Source organism: Arachis stenosperma, chromosome 6 (assembly GCF_014773155.1).
Source record: "Arachis stenosperma cultivar V10309 chromosome 6, arast.V10309.gnm1.PFL2, whole genome shotgun sequence".
Taxonomy (NCBI): domain Eukaryota; kingdom Viridiplantae; phylum Streptophyta; class Magnoliopsida; order Fabales; family Fabaceae; genus Arachis; species Arachis stenosperma.
The window spans coordinates 41,999,918-42,018,220 of NC_080382.1; the positions used below are offsets into that span (position 1 = coordinate 41,999,918).

Genomic DNA, 18,303 nt, shown 5'->3' on the forward strand with positions numbered 1-18,303 from the left:
ATCATCACATTCATCAGGTTGAAGAACAAGTGGTATCTTAGAATAGAAGCAAGCGTGATTGAATGAAAAACAGTAGTAATTGCATTAATTCATCAAGACACATCAGAGCTCCTCACCCCCAACCATGGGGTTTAGAGACTCATGCCGTAGAAGATACAATATGAAACGTGTAAAGTGTCATGAGGTAAAGATACAATAGCAAAAAGTCCTATTTATAGTGAACTAGTAACCTAAGGTTTACAAGAATGGGTAAATGATGTAAAAATCCACTTCCGGGGTCCACTTGGTGTGTGCTTGGGCTGAGCATTGAAGCTTTCATGTGTAGAGACGTTTCCTGGAGTTAAATGCCAGCTTTTGTGCCAGTTTGGGAGTTTAAGTCCAACTTTTGTGCCAGTTCCGGTGTTAAACGCCGGGAATTCTGAAGCTGATTTGGAACGCCGGTTTGGGCCATCAATCCTTGAGAAAAGTATGGACTATTATATATTGCGGAAAAGCCCAGAATGTCTACTTTTCAACGCATTTGAGAGCGCGCCAATTGAGCTTCTGTAGCGCCAGAAAATTTACTTCGAGTGCAGGGAGGTCAGAACCCAACAGCATCTGCAGTCCTTTTTCAGCCTTTGAATCAGATTTTTGCTCAGGTCCCTCAATTTCAACCAGAAAATACTTGAAATCACAGAAAAACACACAAACTCATAGTAAAGTCCAGAAAAGTGAATTTTAATTAAAAACTAAGAAAAATATAATAAAAACTAACTAAAATGTACTAAAAACATACTAAAAATAGTGCCAAAAAGCGTATAAATTATCCGCTCATCACAACACCAAACTTAAATTGTTGCTTGTCCCCAAGCAACTGAAAATCAAATAGGATAAAAAGAAGAGAACATACTATAGACTCCAAAATATCAATGAAACTTAGCTCCAATTAGATGAGCGGGACTAGTAGCTTTTTGCCTCTGAACAGTTTTGGCATCTCACTTTATCCTTTGAAATTTAGAATGATTGGTATCTATAGGAACTCAAAATTCAGATAGTGTTATTGATTCTCCTAGTTAAGTATGTTGATTCTTGAACACAGCTGCTTTATGAGTCTCGGCCGTGGCCCAAAGCACTATGTTTTCCAGTATTATCACCGGATACATACATGCCACAGACACATAACTGGGTGAACCTTTTCAGATTGTGACTCAGCTTTGCTAGATTCCCCAATTAGAGGTGTCCAGGGTTCTTAAGCACACTCTTTCTGCTTTGGATCACGACTTTAACCGCTCAGTCTCAAGCTTTTCACTTGACACCTTCACGCCACAAGTACATGGTTAGGGACAGCTTGGTTTAGCTGCTTAGGCCAGGATTTAATTCCTTTAAGCCCTCCTATCCACTGATGCTCAAAGCCTTGGATCCTTTTTAGTATCCTTGCCTTTTGGTTTTAAGGACTATTGGCTTTTTCTGCTTGCTCTCTCTTTTTTTTTGTATTCACTGCTTTTTCTTACTTCAAGAATCAATTTGATGATTTTTCAGATTCTCAATAACATTTCTCCTTTTCCATTGTTCTTTCAAGAGCCAACAAATTTAACATTCTTTAAACAACAAATTCAAAAGACATATGCACTGTTCAAGCATTCATTCAGAAAACAAAAAGTATTGTCACCATATCAAACTAATTCAACTAGTTTCAAAGATGAATTTGAAATCCTGTACTTCTTGTTCTTTTGTGATTAAAGCATTTTTCATTTAAGAGAGGTGATGGATTCATAGGATATTCATAGCTTTAAGACATGAACATTAAATTTTATTAATCTTGGAATAAGAACAAGACTCAAAAATAAATATAAGATAAGACCAATAGTAACAAAAAATTAAAAACAGAGATTTAAATGACTCTAAAATAGATTCCTAATGATAAAGGTTATCACAGAGTTAGGACTCAACAACCTTGATTTTGAGAAGTGGATGCTCCCTCAACTTGTGGGGTGTTTGACCCTTCAAGGGAGAGCTTCTGGCGCTTCAGCTCCTGTAGCTCACTGGTGCGCAAAATTGTGAACAATACTTTTCACAATTCTCATAATCCCCGGTCATGAACTCCAAAAACTTGGTGGTTCAATTCCATGGCATTACACAACTTCGCACAACTAACCAGCAAGGGCACTGGGTCGTCCAAGTAATACCTTACGTGAGTAAGGGTCGATCCCACGGAGATTGTTGCTATGAAGCAAGCTATGGTCATCTTGTAAATCTTAGTCAGGCAGACTCAAATTGATATGATGATGAACGAAAATAACATAAAGATTAAGATAGAGATACTTATGTATATCATTGGTGAGAGCTTCAGACAAGCGAATGAAGATGCCTTCCCTTCCGTCTCTCTGCTTTCCTACTGTCTTCATCCAATCCTTCTTACTCCTTTCCATGGCAAGCTTATGCAAGGGTTTCACCGTTGTCAGTGGCTACCTCCCATCCTCTCATTGGAAATGTTCAACGCACCCTGTCACGGCACGGCTATCCATCTGTCGGTTCTCAATCAGGCCGGAATAGAATCCAGTGATTCTTTTGCGTCTGTCACTAACGCCCCGCCCTCAGGAGTTTGAAGCACGTCACAGTCATTCAATCATTGAATCCTACTCAGAATACCACAGACAAGGTTAGACCTTCCGGATTCTCTTGAATGCCGCCATCTATTCTCGCCTATACCACGAAGACTCTGATCTCACGGAATGGTTGGCTCGTTTGTCAGGCGAGCACTCGGTTGTCAGGCGATCAACCATGCATCGTGTTATCAGGAATCCAAGAGATATTCACTAGAGCCTCGTATGCTTGTAGAACAAGAATGGTTGTCAGTCACCTTGTTCATGAGTGAGAATGATGATGAGTGTCACGGATCATCACATTCATCAAGTTGAAGAACAAGTGATATCTTGGATAAAGAACAAGCGGAATTGAATAGAAGAACAATAGTAATTGCATTAATACTCGAGGTACAGCAGAGCTCCACACCTTAATCTATGGTGTGTAGAAACTCCACCGTTGAAAATACATAAGAACAAGGTCTAGGCATGGCCGAATGGCCAGCCTCCCAAAGAGGGTTCAATCATAAAAACATGATCAAAAGATTTTTAATACAATAGTAAAAGGTCCTACTTATAGAAAACTAGTAGCCTAGGGTGTACAGAGATGAGTAAATGACATAAAAATCAACTTCCGGGCCCACTTGGTGTGTGCTTGGGCTGAGCAATGAAGCAATTTTCGTGTAGAGACTCTTCTTGGAGTTAAACGCCAGCTTTTATGCCAGTTTGGGCGTTTAACTCCCATTTAGGTGCCAGTTCCGGCGTTTAACGCTGGAATTTCTTGAGGTGACTTTGAACGCCGGTTTGGGCCATCAAATCTTGGGCAAAGTATGGACTATCATAAATTGCTGGAAAGCCCAGGATGTCTACTTTCCAACGCCGGTGAGAGCGCGCCAATTGGGCTTCTGTAGCTCTAGAAAATCCACTTCGAGTGCAGGGAGGTCAGAATCCAACAGCATCTGCAGTCCTTTTGAGTCTCTGGATCAGATTTTTGCTCAGATCCCTCAATTTCAGCCAGAAAATACCTGAAATCACAGAAAAACACACAAACTCATAGTAAAGTCCAGAAAAGTGATTTTTAACTAAAAACTAATAAAAATATACTAAAAACTCAACTAAAACTACCAAAAACATACTAAAAACAATGCCAAAAAGCGTACAAATTATCCGCTCATCACAACACCAAACTTAAATTGTTGCTTGTCCCCAAGCAACTGAAGATCAAATGAGATAAAAAGAAGAGAATATGCAATGAACTCCAAAAACATCTATGAAGATCAGTATTAATTAGATGAGCGGGGCTTTTAGCTTTTTGCCTCTGAATAGTTTTGGCATCTCACTTTATCCTTTGGAATTCAGAATGATTGGCTTCTTTAGGAACTCAGAATCCAGATAGTGTTATTGATTCTCCTAGTTAAGTATGATGATTCTTGAACACAGCTACTTATTGAGTCTTGGCCGTGGCCCAAAGCACTCTGTCTTCCAGTATTACCACCGGATACATACATGCCACAGACACATAATTGGGTGAACCTTTTCAGATTGTGACTCAGCATTGCTAGAGTCCCCAATTAGAGGTGTCCAGGGTTCTTAAGCACCCTCTTATTGCCTTGGAGCACAACTTTATTCTTTCTTTTTCTTTCTTTTTCTCTTTTTTTTCGGTTTTTTTTTCCGCTTGCTTCCCCCTTTTTTTTGTATTCACTGCTTTTTCTTGCTTCAAGAATCATTTTTATGATTTTTCAGATCCTCAGTAACATGTCTCCTTTTTCATCATTCTTTCAAGAGCCAACATCCATGAATCACAAATTCAAAAGACATATGCACTGTTCATGCATACATTCAAAGAACAAAAGTAATGCCACCACATCAAAATAATTAAACTGCTATAAAATTCAAAATTCATGCAATTCTTTTTCTTTTTCAATTAAGAACATTTTTTTTAAGAAAGGTGATGGATTCATAGGACATTCATAACCTTAAGGCATAGACACTAAAAACACTAATGATCACAAGACACAAACACAGATAAACTTAAGCATAAAATTCGAAAAACAGAAGAATAAAGAACAAGGAAATCAAAGAACGGGTCCACCTTAGTGATGGCGGCTTGTTCTTCCTCTTGAAGGTCTTATGGAGTGCTTGAGCTCCTCAATGTCTCTTCCTTGTCTTTGTTGCGCCTCTCTCATGATTCTTTGATCTTCTCTAATTTCATGGAGGATGATGGAGTGTTCTTGGTGCTCCACCCTTAGTTGTCCCATGTTGGAACTCAGTTCTCCTAGGGAGGTGTTCAGTTGCTCCCAATAGTCTTGTGGAGGAAAGTGCATCCCTTGGGGTATATCAGGGATCTCATGATGAGAGGGGTCTCTTGTTTGCTCCATCCTTTTCTTGGTGATGGGCTTGTCCTCATCAATGGGGGTATCTCCTTCTATGTCAACTCCAACTGAATAACAGAGGTGACAAATGAGATGAGGAAAGGCTAGCCTTGCCAAGGTGGAAGACTTGTCCGCCACTTTATAGAGTTCTTGGGCTATAACCTCATGAACTTCCACTTCTTCTCCAATCATGATGCTATGAATCATGATGGCCCGGTCTAGAGTAACTTCGGACCGGTTGCTAGTGGGAATGATTGAGCGTTGAATGAACTCCAACCATCCTCTAGCCACGGGTTTGAGGTCATGCCTTCTCAATTGAACCGGCTTGCCTCTTGAATCTCTCTTCCATTGTGCGCCCTCTTCGCATATGACTGTGAGGACTTGGTCCAACCTTTGATCAAAGTTGACCCTTCTAGTGTAAGGATGTTCATCTCCTTGCATCATGGGCAAATCGAATGCCAACCTTACACTTTCCGGACTAAAATCCAAGTAATTCCCCCGAACCATAGTGTTCATACCCTGACCGAGCTCCTCCAACTCGGCAAAATCCATGAAAGGTCCGACCTCGTCCCAAGGCCCACGCCTGAGGTCGGACCTCGGACAATAAAGCTAAGAAGGCCCATCAAAAGGAACGCAGCCCAAAACCTAAAGGCCGAAAAAGGCCTAGGAAAGGCGGTTCCACAAAGATAGAGGTAAAACTCCCAAAAGATAAGATAAGATAAGAATATCTTATCCAGGGAAGATCACGACCAACTACTATAAATACACTGGAGCACCCAGGTATGGCATTCATTCCACATTCTACACATATCTGCTTGGACCCATGCTAACTTAAGCATCGGAGTGTCATTGCAGGTACAACCACCAACCGCCAACACATCAAGCTCGGGTCCCTGACCCCCACCTCGGGCATCTCTAGACGACCGAGCTACACGTTTCAGGTAACCCCCGGAACATTGGCGCCGTTGCCGGGGACCTGGAAGTCATCCCTTTACCATGGCGGACGACCCTCTCAACAATGACCACGCTGCATCAGAACAAGAGGAGGAAGTTGACACCGGAGAACGACCGGACAGCCCTCTGTCACCACGCACTCCAGGAGGAAACAAACAGAATCGCCCAAAGACATCACTCCCAAACAAGGATCCACAAAATCCTGAAAAAGAAAAGAGCTCGGAAATTCTAGAAGCAGTCCGGGCACAACAAAACCGACTGAAACAACTCGAAGAGGACATAAAGAAGCAAAAAGAAACTGAACAAGATCTGAGAAGGGAGGCTCGCAAGCGCAGAGAATTAGAAGAAAAACTGCGAAAAATAGAGGCCAACCTGAAAGATCGGACAGAACGCGACACCACCCCCGAAGACAGCCATGATCCCTTCACGCAAGAGATCATGAAGGAGAAGGTACCGCGAAACTTCAAACCACCCGATATGGATCTCTACGACGGCACCACCGATCCAAGTCACCACCTCAGCAACTTCAGAAGCAGAATGTACCTAGTTGACGCCTCCGACGCGATTCGGTGCAAAGCCTTCCCCACCACTCTCACCAAGTCAGCCATGAAGTGGTTCGACAACCTGCCACCAAGATCAATCACCAGCTTCGAAGACCTAACCAAAAAATTCCTAACAAGGTTCTCCATTCAAAAGGACAAGGCAAAACATGCCCCCAGTCTACTCGGGATCAAACAAGGTAACCAAGAAACTCTCCGAGAATACATGGAGCGATTCAACAAAGCCTGCCTGGACATACAACACTTGCCCACTGAAGCGGCCATCATGGGACTAGCAAACGGCCTAAAAGAGGGACCGTTTAGCCAATCCCTATCCAAACGATACCCGACCTCCCTATACGAGGTACAGGAGTGGGCAGAAAAATATATCAACATGGAGGAAACCTCCCAGCTAAGAGACTCTTCTAGGAAGGAATCAACCTACCCACTCCGAGATCGAGATCGGGAACAGAAGAAGAAAGAAGAACCCAACTCGGACAAGCCACGGAAGTACCACAACTACACCCCCCTCCGAGTCTCCCTGGTAGACTCTACAGAGAAGTATGCCACACCGAAAAAATTCCACCGCCCCGACCTTTAAAACACAAGAGAGCGGGGAGAGATCGGTCCGAATACTGTGAATATCACAAGCTCTACGGTCATTCTACTAACGACTGCTACGACCTAAAAAACGTTATAGAAAAGCTAGCCAGAGAAGGAAAACTCGACAGATACATAGCAGAGAAAGGAGAAGAGACCAGGAAGAGGAGGCGGGGAGATAACGAAGATCGGGCCGAACAAACCCCACGAACCCCCGAAAGGCACGTTCACATGATAAATGGAGGGTTTGCAGGCGGAGGAACATCCCGATCCTCGCGAAAAAGACACCTCAAAGAAGTCTACCACGTCCGAGAAGACAGTCCCCTGCCCGAACTACCTACTATCTCGTTTACCCGAGAAGATGCTCAAGGGATAATACCCGGGCACGACGATCCAATGGTAATCACCATTATCCTAGCAAACGCCAACTTACATCGAACCCTGATTGACCAGGGAAGCTCAGCAGATATCCTGTTCAAAACGGCCTTCGACAAGCTCGGACTTGAAGAAAAAGAACTAAAGGCCTATCCCACCGACCTATTTGGGCTAGGGGATACCCCAATCCATCCCTTAGGATACGTCTCACTACACACTACCTTTGGAAGAGGCGAGCAATCTAAAACATTAAACATCGACTACATTATAGTCGACGTCACTTCAGCATACAATGCCCTCATTGGGCGACCAACCCTAAATAGACTGGCAGCTATAGTCTCGACCCCACACCTCTGTATGAAGTTCCCTACCGCAAAAGGAATCGCTACCCTAAAAGGCGACCAAAAACTAGCACGGCGATGTTACAACGAAAGCCTGAGCCTAAAAGGAAAAGAGATCAACACAATAGAACTCGGGCGAGTTCAAGCCCGAGAAGATCTTCGGCCGCAACCAGAGGGAGAAACCGAAAGAGTCCAGATCGGGAACACATCTGAAAAAGTAACAAACATAGGAGCAAACCTCGAAGCAGGCCTAAAAGAGGAACTCATAACCCTCTTAAAAGAAAATTCCGACCTCTTCGCCTGGAAAGCCTCCGACATGCCAGGCATAAGCCCCGACCTGATGTGCCATAAGCTATCAGTGTACCCGGGATCCCGACCTGTCCAACAAAGACGCAGGAAGCTCGGACCCGAACGCATGCAAGCAATAGAAGAACAAGTACAAGCACTACTAGATGCAGGGTTCATTAGGGAAGTAAAATACCCCCTATGGCTCGCAAACGTGGTCCTGGTGAAAAAGCCCAATGGAAAATGGAGGATGTGCGTCGATTACACGGATCTCAACAAAGCCTGCCCCAAAGACCCATATCCACTACCAAACATCGACGCCTTAGTAGACGCAGCCTCAGGCTATAGATATCTCTCCTTCATGGATGCATACTCGGGATACAATCAAATCCCGATGTACGGACCCGACCAAGAAAAACCTCGTTCATGACCCCGAGGGCAAACTACTGCTACGTAGTAATGCCCTTCGGGCTGAAAAACGCAGGGGCAACCTACCAGAGGCTAATGAACAAAGTGTTCTCAGAGCACATCGGACTACAACTGGAGGTGTACGTCGATGACATGCTGGTAAAAACACAAGAAGACAGAAACCTGCTGACCGACCTCACCAGTGTCTTCGGCACCCTCAGAAAACACAACATGAGACTTAACCCGACGAAGTGCACCTTCGCCGCAGAAGCCGGAAAATTCTTAGGCTTCATGCTGACTCAAAGGGGCATCGAAGCAAACCCGGACAAATGCCAAGCGATACTCAATATGAAGAGCCCGACGTGTGTCAAAGAAGTACAACAACTGAATGGAAGGCTGGCCGCCCTATCAAGATTCTTGGCAGGATCAGCGATAAAATCACTACCTCTATACTCACTCCTAAAGAAAGGGAAACCCTTCTCATGGACCCCGGAGTGCGAAAAAGCCTTTCAAGAATTCAAAGAATTCCTCAGGCAGCCACCAATCCTAACCCGACCTTTAAAAGGGGAAGAGCTCGTACTATACCTCTCGGTCGGACATCGAGCAGTCGCTTCAGCATTAACACGAGAAAATGACCAAGGACAACACCCCATATACTTTGTAAGCAAGGCACTACAAGGGGCCGAATTAAACTATCAGAAAATAGAAAAATTCGCCTACGCCCTAGTGTTCACAGCTCGGAGGCTCCGTCCCTACTTTCAAGCCCACACCATCAAAGTCCGGACAAACCAACCCTTGAGACACATCCTACAAAAAACAGACCTGGCGGGACGAATCCTACAATGGGCGGTGGAACTGTCCGAGTTCGACCTCCACTATGAAGCCCGGACTGCCATAAAATCTCAGTATCTAGCCGACTTCGTCGCAGAATACACTGAGACCCCTGGAACCCCACTCTCATGGAACCTGTATGTCGACGGATCCTCAAACAAAACAGGAAGTGGAGCAGGGGTTATACTCGAAAGCGACCAAGGAACGCGGATAGAACTATCCCTAAAATTCGAGTTCCAGGCTTCGAACAACCAAGCCGAATACGAGGCCCTACTAGCAGGCCTAAAACTAGCCGAAGAAGTCGGAGCCCAGAGAATCACGATCTTCAGCGACTCCCAGGTCGTCACGTCACAAGTAAATGGAAGCTACCAGGCCAAAGACCCAACTATGAAAAAATACCTGGACCAAACACAAGCACAACTACGCCACTTTTCAGAAATACAGATCCAGCACATACCTCGGGAACAAAATGCCCGGGCAGACGCCCTCTCAAAGCTCGCCAGCACCAAGCCCGGAGGCAACAACAGAAGTCTCCTCCAGGAGACCTTACAATCTCCCTCCGTGATAAGAGAGGAAGAAACGCTAAATATATCCAACCAACAGCAAGGATGGATGACCCCCATACTCAACTACCTGAAGTCGGGAACCCTCCCCACCGAAAGAAAGGAAGCTAAAAGACTCACGAAAGACGCCCAGAATTATACACTAATTCACGACGTATTATACAGAAGAGGATTCTCAATCCCCCTCCTTAGGTGCGTCCCGACCTCAGAAACAAAGAGCGTCCTCGAAGAAGTCCACGGAGGCATGTGTGGGAACCATCTCGGAGCTCGGGCATTATCCAAGAAAGTAGTCCGAGCCGGGTTCTACTGGCCGACCTTGCAAAGAGACGCAACGGAATTTGTGAAAATATGCCCCCCTGCCAAAAACACGCCAATTTTCACAAAGCACCACCCGAAGACCTTATCAGCATCACCGCACCATGGCCCTTCGCAAAATGGGGACTTGACCTACTCGGCCCGTTCCCCCAAGGACCGGGGCAAGTCAAATACCTCATAGTAGGGGTCGACTACTTCACAAAGTGGATCGAAGCTGAACCCTTAGCCACCATTACGGCTCAGAAAAGTCGCAAATTCCTATACAAAAACATTGTCACAAGGTTCGGAGTCCCCTACTCCATCACAACAGACAACGGAACACAGTTCACAGACACAAGTTTTCAGAACTTGGTGGCCGAACTAAAAATCAAACAACAATTCACCTCAGTCGAGCACCCGCAAGCCAATGGACAAGCAGAAGCTGCAAATAAAGTCATCTTGGCCGGGTTAAAACGGAGACTCCAAGAAGCCAAAGGGGCATGGGCCGAAGAGCTCCCCCAGGTGCTATGGGCATATCGGACAACTCCACACTCTACAACGGGAGAATCGCCATTCCGACTATCTTACGGGATGGAGGCAATGATTCCTATCGAAATAGAGGAAAGGTCACCCAGAGTCATCTTCTACAGCGAAGAAGATAACCCGCAGGCACAAAAGGAAGAACTCGACCTCCTCCCCGAGGTCCGAGAAAGAGCCCGAATCCGAGAAGAAGCCTTAAAACGGCGAACGGCCCTCAGATACAATCAGAGAGTAATAAAGTGAAGCTTCTCCATTCACGACCTGATTCTAATCCGAAATGACATCGGAACACAAAAGTCGGGAGAAGGAAAGCTAGCTGCAAATTGGAAAGGACCCTACAAGGTAACGGAAGTCTTAGGGACAGGCTATTACAAAGTATCCGACCTAGAAGGCAATGAGCTGCCCAGGGCCTGGCACGCCTGTAATCTAAGACGGTACTACAGCTAGAAAAACTTAACCCGAGGTGTACTCTTTTTCCCTACAAGGGTTTTTTAATGAGACACCCGGTTAAGTAAGACACCCAACCTAGTCAAGGGTAAAACACTCTATAAATATTCTTTCTTTTTTAATACTAATCAAATTTCTCTATTTTCTTTTCTTCTTCCTCATGATGAAACAAATCAAAGTACCCCGCCAAGGCGCATTAATTTATGCTCGGCAAAACGCAAAAAATCATTTGCCAAAAAGACCGCACAAGGTCGGCAAAGATAAAGCGACGAGGTTCAAATTAATGTGAGAAGTTATAAAGTAACTCTGAAAAGGTTCAAAAAGCCAAATAAAAAGAGATTACAAAAATAACTTAAAAGGCCGACCAACGACAAGGTCGGACCCAACAAAGGGAAGTACTCGAACACCCGAGGTCCGAGGAAAAACCCGGATCCAAGAAAGAAGCCTTAAAGCGGCAAAAGCCAAGATTTCGAAAACGCTTACTAAAAGTTGCTATACAAGAACAACTAAAAAGTACAAGCGAAAAAACGAAATCAAAGGAAGAGGCAAAGCCAAGATTTCGAAAACGCTTACTAAAAGTTGCTATACAAGAACAACTAAAAAGTACAAGCGAAAAAACGAAATCAAAGGAAGAGGCAAAGCCAAGATTTCGAAAACGCTTGCTAAAAAGTTGCTATACAAAAACAACTAAAAAGTACAAGCGAAAAAACGAAATCAAAGGAAGAGGCAAAGCAAAGTTTCAAAGCGCTAGCTAAAAAAGTTGTTATCCAAAAACAACTAAAAAAGCATAAAAGCGGAACAAAAAGTCAAAACGCGAATAAAACACCATAAAGCTAAAAAGTTACTACAAGTAGCTAAAAGCAAAAAGGTGTCCAAAGCGTTCACAGAAACCATCCAAAAGCAAAAGAGCCCACAGGCCGGGCAAAAAACCAAAAATAAAAGATTACAGAGGATCAAGGTCCTTTCCGGACTCCGCATCAACAGAAGGCTGCGGAGGAAACATAGAAATCGGGACTGCATCAACGGCACCGTCATCCCGGCTTGAAACCTCCACACCAGATCCATCCCCGGCCAAAGGTGAAGTCGGGTCCGCAACCGGAACCTTAAGGTCGGACACCGGAACCTTGGGATCGGACACCGGAACCTCATCCTCATTGGGAGCAGGAACAATCTTTCCCTCCACAACAACGTTATCCGTACTAAATAAGCTCAGATCCAGGTCAGGAGCAAGAACCCGGACCTGAGCCTTCAAATTCTCGAACATAGCATCCATACCCTTAGCCACATGGCCTTCCAGCTCGTAAAAATCATCCTGAGCAGATTGCAACTTCTCCCTTGTCTCCACAAGCTTGGCATATATCCGAGTATAATTCTCCGTCGCCGCCTTCGCCATCTCCTCGGACGCTTTCGCTGCCGCCACAGCCGCGGTAGCTTTAGCTTTCTCCTTCTCCAAAGAGGCCTCCAGCTCCGTAATCCTAGCAGCCTTCAGCTCACTAATCTTCTCGAACTCGGACTGAGCCTTCTCAAGTCGGGAGCTGGTCGCGCCAATGGGGGATTTCTTGAACTCCCGGGCAATAGCAGCATGAAGACTGGCCATCCGAACACAACTCCGCGCCATATACTGAAAATGATGCTCCACAGACACGTCATCAGTAGAGATAAAAGTCTGAGGGAGAATATGCTGTTCAATCCAACCGAGAGCATCGAAATCCTTATCATTAAAACCCGCAAGCTCTTGAGAGGTCTTCTGCTTCTTGGGGGGAGGACCCGAGAACGGGGGAGGAGAAGAGGTAGCAGGCCCGGAGGTCGGAGGATCTTGACTTATAGCTCGGAACTGGGGAGTCGGAATAGTCTTCGACCGAGTCTGAACACCCACAGTAGTCTTCTGCGGAGAAGATCGGGCAGAAGCCGCCCCAGCCTCGATATTTCGAGCAGCCACAGATTTCTTTGTCCGACGAAGAAACTTCATGGAATCCGCCTGAGAAGACATCTCTGCAGAAATAAAAAGAAAAGGATTACCACAACAGAAATTCCACCAAAACAAGCAAAACCAAAATACTAAGAAAAGATGAATCTCGAAGAGGTCGGGAACTACCTAACTCGGAACGGAGAAGGCTTGGATCTCCCAACATTTTCTTCGTGTCCAAGTGAGGTGCCCGACCCCATAAACTGCTCACCACACCCACAAAAGCCTGCTCCACCTCATCTAGACTCTCAAAAGTATACTTAGCAGACACTACATTCTCCTGCCAACAAAGAGGAAAGAAGGCTCCCCACTCTCATCTAGAAAGAAAGGTCGGACGTCTCCAGTAGCCCGAACCTTGAAATAAAAATTCTTAAAATCATGAAAGGACTCATCATACAGGGTACAAAACTTCCTTCCCTGGTTAGCCCTAAAAGAAACCCAAGATACCTTCCCTCCACCCGACCCCGGCTTCGTCAACACAAACAAATAGGAAAATAAAGCAAGTGAGGGAGAGACGCCCAAAAACTGACACAAAAGTTGAAACAGCTTTAAAAACGCCCAAGAATTCGGATGGAGCTGCGTAGGGGCAAGGTTACAAGACCACAACACCTCGGACTCCAGATCGGTAAAGGGAAGTCGGACATTCAGCTTAGAGAAAAAACAATCATAAGCATAAAAGAAGAGCTTCTCGGAACTATCTAAAGGCGGGAAGCACACTCTCTCCTCGGATTCCGGGGCTACTAGTTCATAATCCCTCTCAGACTCTCTATTCTCACATATGCTACAGTGCCTACGGAACCTAGCCAAATATTCAGAATCTACCACAGAAGGGACTTTTAGGGGAAGAGGGTCTACCCAACCAAGACCACTTGGAATCTTGGTCGACATCGCTTGAAGAACCTTTCGAGACATGAAACTCTTACCTACAAAGAAGAAGTACAACAGCAAGCAAAAATCACATAAAGCAGACAGCGAAAACCCGTTCAGCCAAGCAAGAAACAAAAACCCAACAAAAGAAAATACGGCAACCCGGAACAAAGTACCAGAAAAACAAAAAGAGCCCCCCCATATACAAACAAAGCAATGGCGGCGCCTCTTTTTGGGGCAACCCAGGCATAAAGAAAGAAGAAACAGACAAAGAGCCACACAAAAGAACAGAAAGCATATGTAAGCATATGTACACAAAGAAAAGAGACGGGAACAAACCTGGAAGAAAGAAAGAAGACGACGAGCTCCGAAGCAAGGAGAACGAAACGGCGGCACAGAGGAAACCCCGGAAAGACGCACGAAAAGATTCGGGGAAGAAGAACAAAGAGAAAGAAGAAGCGGTGCTCGAAAAAGAGATGGCGAAAACTTAGAAAAACAGGAAGGAACAGAATAAACGAAGAAAAAGGAAGGGAGCAAATAAATAATGCCTTCACAGAGCCCGAACGGAAATCGAGGAGAAACGGTAAAATGCAATAAATGCAGGAACGGCCATTTTTTGAAATTTGAAAAACAACTATGCCCGAGCTCGACCTCCCAAAAAGGACGAACTCGGGCAGGGGCACTGTTCATACCCTGACCGAGCTCCTCCAACTCGGCAAAATCCATGAAAGGTCCGACCTCGTCCCAAGGCCCACGCCTGAGGTCGGACCTCGGACAATAAAGCTAAGAAGGCCCATCAAAAGGAACGCAGCCCAAAACCTAAAAGCCGAAAAAGGCCTAGGAAAGGCGGTTCCACAAAGATAGAGGTAAAACTCCCAAAAGATAAGATAAGATAAGAATATCTTATCCAGGGAAGATCACGACCAACTACTATAAATACACTGGAGCACCCAGGTATGGCATTCATTCCACATTCTACACATATCTGCTTGGACCCATGCTAACTTAAGCATCGGAGTGTCATTGCAGGTACAACCACCAACCGCCAACACATCAAGCTCGGGTCCCTGACCCCCACCTCGGGCATCTCCAGACGACCGAGCTACACGTTTCAGGTAACCCCCGGAACACATAGTAAGATAATTCTTTGGATCCGGGTTCATACTTTGATCATAGTTCTTGGTGATCCATGCATTGGCATAGAACTCTTGAACCATCAAGATTCCGACTTGTTGAATGGGGTTGGTAAGCACTTCCCAACCTCTTCTTCGGATCTCATGGCGGATCTCCGGATATTCACCCTTTTTGAGTGAAAAGGGGACCTCGGGGATCACCTTCTTCAAGGCCACAACTTCATAGAGGTGGTCTTGATGCACCCTTGAGATGAATCTATCCATCTCCCATGACTCGGAGGTGGAAGCTTTTGCCTTCCCTTTCCTCTTTCTAGAGGTTTCTCCGGCCTTGGATGCCATAAATGGTTATGGAAAACGAAAAAGCAACGCTTTTACCACACCAAACTTAAAATGTTTGCTCGTCCTCGAGTAAAAGAAGAAAGAAGAGAGTAGAAGAAGAAGAAATGAGGGAGAAAGGGATGGCTATGTATTCGGCCAAAGAAGGGGAGAAGTGGTGTTTAGGTTGTGTGAAAATGAAGGATTGAAGAAGGGTATTTATAGGAGAGAGGGGAGATGAAGAAGGGTATTTTTTAGGTGGGGTTTTATGAAGGATGGATGTGAGTGGTGAAGAAAAGATGGGATTTGATAGGTGAAGGGTTTTTGGGGAAGAGGTATTGAGGTGATTGGTGAATGGGGGAAGAAGAGAGAGGGTGGTGGTGGGGTAGGTGGGGGTCCTGTGGGGTCCACAGATCCTGTGGTGTCAAGGAAAAGTCATCCCTGCACCAAATGTTGCTCAAAATCACGTTTTGAGCCATTTCTAGCGTTAAACGCCGGGCTGATGCCCATTCCTGGCGTTTAACGCCAGGTTCTTGCCCTTTTCTGGCATTTAACGCCAGTCTGGTGCCCCTTTCTGGCGTTAAACGCCCAGAATGGTGCCAGACTGGGCGTTAAACGCCCAACTGCTAGCCTCACTGGCGTTTAAACGCCAGCAGCATCTTCCTCCAGGGTGTGTTGTTTTTCTTCCTGTTTTTCATTTTGTTTTTGCTTTTTTCATTGATTTTGTGACTTCTTATGATCATCAACCTACAAAAAAGATAAAATAACAAAAGGAAATAGTTAATTATAAAACATTGGGTTGCCTCCCAACAAGCGCTTCTTTAATGTCATTAGCTTGACAGAGGACTCTTATGGAGCCTCACAGATACTCAGAGTAATGTTGGAACCTCCCAACACCAAACTTAGAGTTTGAATGTGGGGGTTCAACACCAAACTTAGAGTTTGGTTGTGGCCTCCCAACACCAAACTTAGAGTTTGACTGTGGGGGCTCTGTTTGTCTCTGATTTGAGAGAAGCTCTTCATGCTTCCTCTCCATGGTGACAGAGGGATATCCTTGAGCCTCAAACACAAAGGATTTTTCATTCACTTGAATGATTAGTTCACCTCTATCAACATCAATCACAGCCTTTGCTGTGGCTAGGAAGGGTCTGCCAAGGATGATGGATTCATCCATGCACTTCCCAGTCTCTAGGACTATGAAACCAGTAGGGATGTAGTGGTCTTCAATCTTAACCAAAACATTCTCTACAAGTCCATAAGCTTGTTTTCTTGAGTTGTCTGCCATCTCTAGTGAGATTCTTGCAGCTTGTACCTCAAAGATCCCTAGCTTCTCCATTACAGAGAGAGGCATGAGGTTTACACTTGACCCCAAGTCACACAGAGCCTTCTTGAAGGTCATGGTGCCTATGGTACAAGGTAGTGAAAACTTCCCAGGGTCTTGTCTCTTTTGAGGTAATTTCTGCCTAGACAAGTCATCCAGTTCTTTGGTGAGCAAAGGGGGTTCATCCTCCCAAGTCTCATTTCCAAATAACTTGTCATTTAGCTTCATGATTGCTCCAAGGTATTTAGCAACTTGCTCTTCAGTGACATACTCATCCTCTTCAGAGGAAGAATACTCATCAGAGCTCATGAAAGGCAGAAGTAAGTCCAATGGAATCTCTATGGTCTCATTTTGAGCCTCAGATTCCCATGGTTCCTCATTGGGGAACTCAGAGGAGGTTGGTGCACGCCCATTGAGGTCTTCCTCAGTGGCGTTCACTTCTTCTCCCTCCTCTCCAAATTTGGCCATGTTGATGGCCTTGCACTCTCCTTTTGGATTTTCTTCTGTATTGCTTGGGAGAGTACTAGGAGGGAGTTCAGTAACTTTCTTGCTCAGCTGTCCCACTTGTCCTTCCAAATTTCTGATGGAGGACCTTGTTTCATTCATGAAACTTTGAGTGGTTTTGATTAGATCAGAGACCATTGTTGCTAAGTCAGAGGTATTCTGCTTAGAACTCTCTGTCTGTTGCTGAGAAGATGATGGAAAAGGCTTGCCATTGCTAAACCTGTTTCTTCCACCATTATTGTTGTTGAAACCTTGTTGAGGTCTCTGTTGATCCTTCCATGAGAAATTTGGATGATTTCTCCATGAAGAATTATAGGTGTTTCCATAGGGTTCTCCTAGGTAATTCACCTCTTCCATTGAAGGGTTCTCAGGATCATAAGCTTCTTCCTCAGATGAAGCATCCTTAGTACTGCCAGGTGCATTTTGCATTCCAGACAGACTTTGAGAAATCAAATTGACTCGTTGAGTCAATATCTTATTCTGAGCCAGTATGGTATTCAGAGTATCAATCTTAAGAACTCCTTTCTTCTGACTTGTCCCATTGTTCACAGGATTCCTTTCAGAAGTGTACATGAATTGGTTATTTGTAACCATCTCAATTAGTTCCTGAGCCTCTGTAGGCGTCTTCTTCAGATGAAGAGATCCTCCAGCAGAGCTATCCAAAAACATCTTGGATAGTTCAGAGAGACCATCATAGAAAATACCTATGATGCTCCATTCAGAAAGCATGTCTGAGGGACATTTTCTGATTAATTGTTTGTATCTTTCCCAAGCTTCATAGAGGGATTCTCCATCCTTCTGTCTGAAGGTTTGGACTTCCACTCTAAGCTTACTCCATTTTTGAGGTGGAAAGAACTTTGCCAAGAAGGCATTGACTAGCTTTTCCCAAGAGTCCAGGCTATCTTTAGGTTGTGAGTCCAACCATATTCTAGCTCTGTCTCTTACAGCAAAAGGGAATAGCATCAGTCTATAGACCTCAGGGTCTACCCCATTAGTCTTGACTGTGTCACAGATTTGCAAGAACTCAGCTAAAAACTGATGAGGATCTTCCATTGGAAGTCCATGGAATTTGCAATTCTGTTGCATT

The 18,303-nt window shown here is 44.9% G+C and overlaps 1 non-coding gene across 1 annotated transcript; it reads left to right on the forward strand.

The window, feature by feature from the left end:
- The first annotated feature begins 17,939 nt into the window (after positions 1-17,939).
- LOC130937777 (small nucleolar RNA R71) lies at positions 17,940-18,047 on the forward strand. The gene has a single exon (XR_009068977.1). It is a non-coding gene; the product is annotated as a small nucleolar RNA R71 (small nucleolar RNA).
- Positions 18,048-18,303: the final 256 nt, after the last annotated feature.